This window comes from Elephantulus edwardii, unplaced genomic scaffold (assembly GCF_000299155.1).
Source record: "Elephantulus edwardii isolate Elephantulus edwardi_28Jun2011 unplaced genomic scaffold, EleEdw1.0 scaffold00196, whole genome shotgun sequence".
In the NCBI taxonomy this organism is placed as follows: domain Eukaryota; kingdom Metazoa; phylum Chordata; class Mammalia; order Macroscelidea; family Macroscelididae; genus Elephantulus; species Elephantulus edwardii.
This window is the reverse complement of record NW_006399946.1, coordinates 6,004,419-6,012,991: the sequence shown is the minus strand read 5'-3', so window position 1 is coordinate 6,012,991 and position 8,573 is coordinate 6,004,419. Positions and strand designations below refer to the sequence as shown.

General features: G+C 39.0%; 1 protein-coding gene across 1 annotated transcript in view; it reads left to right on the top strand.

The window, feature by feature from the left end:
* LOC102861267 (protein spire homolog 1-like) overlaps positions 1–8,573 on the top strand; it is a 508,352-nt gene that overhangs the window by 6,826 nt on the left and 492,953 nt on the right. The gene's annotated exons all lie outside the window — the stretch shown is intronic.

Sequence of the window (8,573 nt, the reverse complement as noted above, 5' to 3'; positions counted from 1 at the left end):
TAGTGGCACAAATCAAGTTACAGAGGTAAAGTGGTTCCATTGCCATCCTTACTCTAACTTAATTCTTTTTTTTAAATTTAAATTTGTTATTAATTTCAGTGAAAATTTACAGAGGCTTTGGATTTCCATTCATTCACTGCTGTAGATACGAATTCTCTTTCTATCATCCCTATTCACTGTCCAACTCTCTGATGCATAGCATGTAATTTTGAAGACTATAGCCTGGATCAAGCACACCTTAGTCTCCAGCCTGACGTCGTTGCTCTTCAGTACTCTTGAGAGGTCCCTCACAGCTGAATTTCCCATTGCAATTCATCTCTTGATTTCTTAACTGCTGTTTCCAAGAGTGTTGACTGTGGAGCCAAGTGAACAAAACCTGTTAACTATCTCAATCTCTTCAGCATCCATACTGATGCTGCCAATTGGCCCAGTGGTGAGAATCTTTGCTTTCTTGATGTTGATCTTCAGTCCATATAGAAGGCTGCAGTCTTTGACCTTCTGCAGCAAGCGCTTCAGGACCTCCTCAGTTTCAGCCAGCAGGGTTGTGTCATCTGCATAACGTAGGTTGTTAATGACTCTTCCACCAATCCTGATGCTACATTCCTCCTCGTACAGGCCAACATCTCAGATGATATCATCTGCATACAGATTGAAAAGGTATGGAGACAGAATACATCCCTGACACACCCCCTTCTTGATTTTGAACCATGTAGTGTCCCCTTGCTCTGTTCTGACCACTGCCTCTTGGTCCAAGTATAGGTTTCACATTAGCACAATCAAATGTTCTGGTATTCCCATTCTTCTCAGAGTCAGCCACAGCTTGTAGTGATCCACACAGTCAAAAGCCTTTGCATAGTCAATGAAGAACAGATAGACATTCTTCTGGTATTCATTGCTTTCTGCCAAGATCTATCTGACATTAGTTACAATATCCCTAGTACCACGACCTCTTCTAAAACCAGCCTACACATCTGGCAGTTCTCTGTTGACATATTGTTCCAAACATTTTTGGATAATTTTCAGCAGAATCTTGTTTGCATGTGATATTAATGATATTATTTGATAATTTCCGCACTCCATTGGGTCACCTTTCTTTGGAATGGGAACAAATATCGATCTTTTCCAGTCAGTCGGCCAGCTGGCTGTCCTCCAGATTTCTTGGCACAACTTAGCACATCCAGGGCAGTGTCTGTTTGTTGAAATGTGTCAATTGGTATGCCGTCAACTCCTGGAGCCTTGTTTTTTGCCAATTCCTTCAAAGCAATTTAAACTTCCTCCTTTATCACCATAGGCTCTTACTCATATGTCATTTCATGAAATTCTTCTGTGTCAGCCAATTCCTTCTGATACAGTGACTCTGTGTATTCCTTCCATCTTCTTTTGATACTTCCTGGATCATTTAACATTCTACTCAAAGTATCCTTAAGTATTGCCACCTGTGGCTTGAATTTGTTTTTCAGCTCCTTCAGCTTAAGAAATACTGAGCGAGTTCGGCCCTTTTGATTTTCTGACTCCAGCTCACTGCACATTTCATTATGTATCTTACTTTGTTTTCCCGGGCTGCCTTTTGAAATTTTCTGTTTAGCTCTTTTATTTCTTGGTTTCTTCCTTTAGCTTTGGCTTCTTGCCTCTCTAATGCAATATTGAAATAATATCCTATTAGATTTGAAAGAGACATAGAATTTTTTTTAAGTGTAATTTCCATTTTATTTTCAGGTGAGTTTTTTCTTCAGCCTTTTAAGGAATCAAATCCTTACATGGGCTTTGGTGGTGGTCGTGGGGCAGCACCTGCAGGTCTAAATCTAGGTGGAGGTGTCTGGTTCTTTCGGGCTTCACGAGAACGGTTCCTCACCACCTTGCTGTGAATGGCACAACTCACACAGTAGTGCAGTTTCACATAGAGCTTTGGAAAAATATGGAACGCTTCACGAATTTGCGTGTCATCCTTGCGCAGGGGCCATGCTAATCTTCTCTGTATCGTTCCAATTTTAGTATATGTGCTGCCGAAGCGAGCACGAGACATAGAATTTTGCAGAAAAAAATTGTAAAGGATCTTGTTTCACTTTTCTGCAGATAAGTTACCCTGTTTTTCCAAGCATCTTTTGTTAAAAATATTTTCTTTTCCTCACTTAATGGATTTAATCTTTTTGTCAGTAATCAGTTGTCCATAGGTGGATGCATTTATTTCTGGGTTCTCAATTCTGTTCCATTGGTCTCTGTATCTGTATGTCTTGGAGAGGGTGAAACTTGCTTATTGGAGGCAAGGATTTTTGTAGCTCTGTCTCACATAATTTGGGCATGTTGCCAGGAGGGACCAGTCCTTGGAGAAGGACATCATGCTTAGATGGGTAAAGGGATAGCACAGGAGAGGAAGACCCTGGATTAAATGGATTGATACAATAACTGGGGTACTAAGGACACGTGTGTTGGAGACAGTGAGATTAGCTCAGTGTAGGACAGGGTTCAGAGCTATTGTGTATAGGGTGGAATCAATGGCACACAAAAACAATCACATGTCTCTTGCTGTACAGAGATGTTTTGATGAATGTGGGGTAGGTTTGAAGATAAGGAGTGGGAGACCTCCTGCTTTACTTTTCTTTCTTATTTGTTATGTGTGGTCCAGTGAAAGAAACTCATAGCCGACCTTCCAGTGGGTTTTCAGAGGCTGTAAATCTCATGGGAGAAAATAACCTATCTTTTCCCTAAGGAGCAGTTGGTGTATTTGAATTACCTGCTTTTGTGGAGGCAGCTCAAGCCCATTCCACTAGGCCACCAGCACTCCCTTCTTCTTTAGGAGTGTTTTGTGTATCTGGGGTCTTCCTTATTTTAGTGTAGAGTTGATGATTACTTTTCCTATCTACTTGACGAATGGTGATGGGATCTGGTTTGGGAATTGCATTTTCTCCATAGATTGATTTTGGTAATATTGATAATTAGAAGACTTCTACCAACTTTTACAGTCAGAGATAGATCGAACATGCAATTAAGATGCATTAATAATAATGGGTGACTGGAATGCAAAAGTTGGGAAAAGAGAAGAAGAATCAGTATTTGGAAAACATGGACTCAGTGAAAGAAATGAAGCTGGAGATAGAATGGCTGAATTTTGCACAGTCAATGACTTACTCATTGCAAATACATTTTATAAGAAACATAAATGCAGGTTATACCTATGGATTTCAATGGATGGTATGCATAGGAATCAGATTGATTACATCTGTGGAAAGAAATGGTGGAGAAGCTCAATATCAACTGTGAAAACGAGGCCAGGAGCTGATTGTAGAACAGACCACCAACTACTCATATGCAAGTTAAGCTGAGGCTAAGGAAAATTAAACCAAATCCACGGGAACCAAAATATGACCTTGAGTCTATCCCACCTGAATTTCAGAACCATCTCAGGAACAGGTTTGAGGCCTTAAACATTAATGAGCGAGTACCAGATGAGTTGTGGGAGGATATCAAGAGTGTCATCCAGGAAGAGTGTAAAAGATAGAGGAGGAAGAAAAGACCAAAATGGATTTTAGAAGAAACTCTGAATATTGCACTGGAGCACAGAGAAGCCAAAGTACAAGGAGGAATTCAAGATACTGAAGAGCTGAACAGAAGATATCAAAAGGCAGTACAAGGAGCTGGAGTAAGAAAATCAAAAGGGCCAAACTCTCTCAGCATTTCTTAAGCTCAGGGAACTGAAGAACAAATTCAAATCACGAGTTGCTATACTTAAGGATACTTACGGCAGAATATTAAATGATCTAGGAAATATTAAAAGAAAATGGAAAGAATATACTGAGTCACTGTATCAAAAGGAACTGGCAGACACAGAAAAATTTCATGAAACACCCTATGAGCAAGAGCCTATGGTGATGAAGAAAGAAATTCAAGCTGCTTTGAAGAAAATAGCAAAAAATAAGGACCCAGGAATCGATGGTATACCAACTGACGTATTTCAACTAACATATGCTACCCTGCATGTGCTCACCAAGTTGTGCCAAGAAATCTGGAGAACAACTACTTGGCCAACTGACTGGAAGAGATCTATATTTGTTCCCATCCCAAAGAAAGGTGACCCAACGGAGTGTGGAAACTATGGAACAATATCATTGATTTCATATGCAAGCAAGATTCTACTGAAGATTATCCAAAATGACTGGAACAGCATATTAGCAGAAAACTGCTGGAAGTTCAGGCTGGATTTAGACGGGGTTGTGGTACTAAGGATGTTGTAGCTAATGTTAGATGGATCTTAGCTGAAAGCAGTGAATACCAGAGGAATGTCTTATCTGTGTTTCATTGATTATGCAAAGATGTTTGACTCTGTGGATCATAACAAACTGTGGCTGACTCTGAAAAGAATAGGAATCTCAGGACACTTTATCCTGCTAATGCAAAACCTATAATTGGACCAGGAGGCAGTCATCAGAACAGAGCAAGAAAATACTGCATGGTTCAAAATTGGGAAGAGTATATGCCAGGAATGTGTCCTATCTCCATACCTTTTCAACCTGTGTGCAGAACAGATTATCCAGGGGGCTGGGCGCTATGAGGAGAAGTATGGCGTCAGGTTTGGTGGAAGATCTATCAACAATCAGCATTAGGCAGATGACACAGCCCTGCTTGCTGAAACTGAGGAGGACCAGAAGCGCTTGCTGCAGAGGGTCAAGGACTGCAGTCTTCAATATGGATTGAGGCTCAATATCAAGAAGACAAAGATTCTTACCACTGAACCAATTAGCAGCATCAGGGTGGATCGTGAAGAGACTGAGATTGTTCACAGCTTTAGTTTGGTTGGCTCCCCAGTCAACATTCTTGGCACCAGCAACCAGGAAATGAAAAGATGTATTGCAATGGGAAAGCCTGCTGTTAAGGACCTCTCCAGGGTACAGAAGAGCAATGGTGTCACTCTGGAGACTAAGGTGCGCCTGATATAGGCCATGGTCTTTGCAATCACTTGTTATGCATCAGAGAGTTGAGCAGTGACTAGGGAGGATAGAAGGAGAAGTGATGTCTTTGAGCTGTGGTGCTGGAGAAGAGTATTGAATATACCATGGACTGCAAAGAAAACAAACAGATTCAGCCTGGAGGGGGTTAAACCAAGCTGTTCCTTGGAGGCAAGGATTCTGAAGCTTCATTTGATATACTTTGGACATGTTGCAAAGAGGGACAGTGCAGGAGGGGAAGACCCTTTATGAGGTGGATTGATTCAGTGACTGGGATAATTGGGATGGGAGAGACAGTGAGACAATGAGATTGGCCCAGGACAGAGCTGGGTTTATGGCTGCTGTACATAGGTCACTATGAGTTGCAAGCCACTCGATGGCACCTAACAACAACAACAATTATTAATTGTAATGAAAGTTTACAGGGACTTAGGGTTTCCAGTCATTCATTGTTGCACTTTTCTCCCTGCCCACCCCTGCTCCCCAGTTCACTCTTCTCCTTGAAAAGTAAAAGAAAAACTCTTTCATTGTTATGTAATTCCTCCCCCCAAGTCCACTCCATTATGCAGCCTTCATTCTGGACTTCTGTAATGACAGTAATACCCAGTCATATATCCCTTTTAAACAGTTCTCTCAGTCATTTGTTTCAATGCAGTATACATCATTGCAACCTCTCCTTTTCTGTCTTCCCTCAACCCTGATGTCAGTCCCGTTTTACAACAGTGGCCCTGTGCAATATTTGTCCTTTGGTGACTGAGATATTCCACTCAGGATAATGTTCTCCAGGGTCATCTATTTTGCATAGTATTTCATGAGTTCCTTGTTTTTCAATGCTGCATAGTATTCCATTGTGTGATATACCAGAGCTTCTCTATCCATTCATTTGTTGATGGGCACTTGGGTTGTTTCCAGCTCTTTGCTATTGTGAACAAATTTGCAATAAACCTGGGTATGCATATATCTGCTTGGGTGGCAGTTATGATGTCTTTAGGGTAAATTCCCAGTAGTGGAATTGCTGGGTCAAATGGTATTTCTATTTGCAACTTTTTGAGAAAGTGTCATTCCGTCTTCCATAGTGGTTGCACCACTTTACATTCCCACCAGCAGTGAATAAGGGTTCCAGTTTGTCCACAATCTCGCCAGCACTTGATGTTTGCCATTCTGTTAAATTTTGTTATTCTTAATGGGATGAGATTATATCTCATAGTTGTTTTGGTTAGTATTGATATTATTACAACTTTACGTCTTCTAATCCATGATCATAGTATATTCTTTCACTTGTGTTGGTCTCTGACTTTCTTGTAGTAAGTAGTGTTTTGTAATTTTTCTTTGTACAGATCTTTTGTTATCTCTGGTTAGAGTTACTCCTAAATGTTTTATCTTTTGTGTGGCTCTTATAAATGATACTGTTTTCATTATTTTCTTTTCAGAGTTGTCTTTGTTAATGTAGTGGATTCTAACTAACTTTTTAAAAGGATATGTATTTCTTATATTATATTTGCATACAAAATTCACATACTTCGTGTTTTGTTCATATACATTGTGTTTCACACATTCCTTCATTCACATTGTATCTCATATGATCATTCTCATATGTTGTATTTTATAAAACCAATTACTATTGTTCTGTGCCTCCTGATAGGGCCCACTACCACCCTGTCTTTTCAGGGCCCCTATAGATCTTTCCTAATTCCTTCACCCACTCCCATCATCCACCAAATTCTGCAACCTCCTGATTTCTCTCTCTCCTGAGCCTCAGCTTTCCTTCCCTCTCTCCCTTTGATACAGACCTTACTAGTTTTCCTTCTTTTTTTACAATAATGGTCTTATGCAGTATTTTTACTTGTGAGACTAAGTTCACTAAGCATAATGATCTCTGGCCTCTCCCATGTTATGTAGTATTTTTAAAAATTGTTGCTTTTGAGTGTGAATGTGAATGTTTCAGAATTTCTCAGTCCATTGGTTTGTGGATGGACATTTGAGCTGTTTTCATTTTCTTGATATCGTGAATAATGCTGCAGTGAACATTGGTGTACAGATTTCCATTTGTGTCTCAGTTAATTTTCGTCAGGTTATATGCCTAGCAGTAGAATAGCTTGGTCATACAGAATTTCTTTGTTGAGCTTTCTTTTAGGAAATGGCAAACTGCATTTTAGGGTGTTACTCAAAATCAGTGGCCATAAGAGAGATGCAAATCAAAACCACAATGAGTTACCATCTTCCCCCAGTAGCAGTGGCAAAGTTTAACAGGACGGCAAGCATTAAATCTTGGGGAGGATGTGGAGGATTGGAACTCTCATCCACTATTGGTAGGATTATAATATGGTACTAAGTGGTGGGTTTGTTTGTTTTTTGTTTGTTTTATGTTATTTGGTACCATGCAACTTTTCTTGATAAGTCTTTGGGACTTTCTTTATATAGAACCATATCTATAGATACAGTTTTATTTCTTCTTTGTCAATTTCAATGCCTTTTATTTCCTTCTCTTGCCTTATAGTCCTGCCTAGGACTACTTAACAGTGTTATGCAGTAATGGTGATAAAGGACAACCTTATCTGGTTCACTTTTGAAAGGGGAATGATGTCAGTCTCTCTCCATTGAAAATAATGTTGGCTGATGGTGTGATAAAAATGTTTTTAATTACAGTGTGATAAAATGTTTTTAATTCTATTGAAGAGTTTCTCTGTCTATTCCAATTATATTGGGCGTTTTTATCAGCAAGTTTTTGTTGTGTACCATCGAGTAGGAACTGACCCATAGCTGACTGAGCTGGTTGGTTTCAGAGGCGTTTCATCACACTGGAGGAGATTGCCCATCCTTCTCCTATGGAGCAGCTGATGGCCTTGAACCCTGTGACAGGTTGATTTTTTTTCTAATGCCTTTTCTGCATCACTTGATAGGATCATTTGATTCTTTTCCATTGTTTTATTGATGTGCTGGACTTCAGTGATTGTTTCCATTCTTGCATATTTGGTATGAATCATAGTGTTTTTGTTGATAATTTTTTCATCTGTGTTTATGAGGATTGGTGAAGGGGTTTTCCAACTTTATAGAATAATTAATACTTTTCTGTATTTTGAAATAGTTTGAGGAGAATTAGTGTCAGGTCTTCTTTGAATATTTGGTAGAATTTACCATTCTAATCTTTATTATTTTCTTTATTCTGGAGACTATAGGTTTTGCATGCTATTCTTTTTCTAATTGTCAAATATTTTGGACTAAGATGTTGATTTTGATTTTACTTTTTTGATATGTGTGTTTATTGCTGTAAATTGATCTTTTAGTATTGCTTTTGCTATGTCCCAAATTTTTTTAATGCAACATATATTTTTAAGAGCACATTCTTACCATTTAATTTTCCCCCATTCATTCATTGTTGCACATTTTCCTCCCTGTCCACCCCTCCCCCCAGTTCACTTTTCTTTTTGAAAAGAAAAAAAATTCTTTCATTGTTCTACAACCATACCTTCCCACCCCCAGGTCCACAGTCTTCTTAACTATGCATTTCTTTTTCTGGAATCTTGTCATGAAAATAATACCTAATCTTTTATTCCTTTTAAACAGTTCTCTCCCTCATGTGTTTAAATGCAGTGTACATTATTTTTTTTTATATATAATTATATTTTATTAATT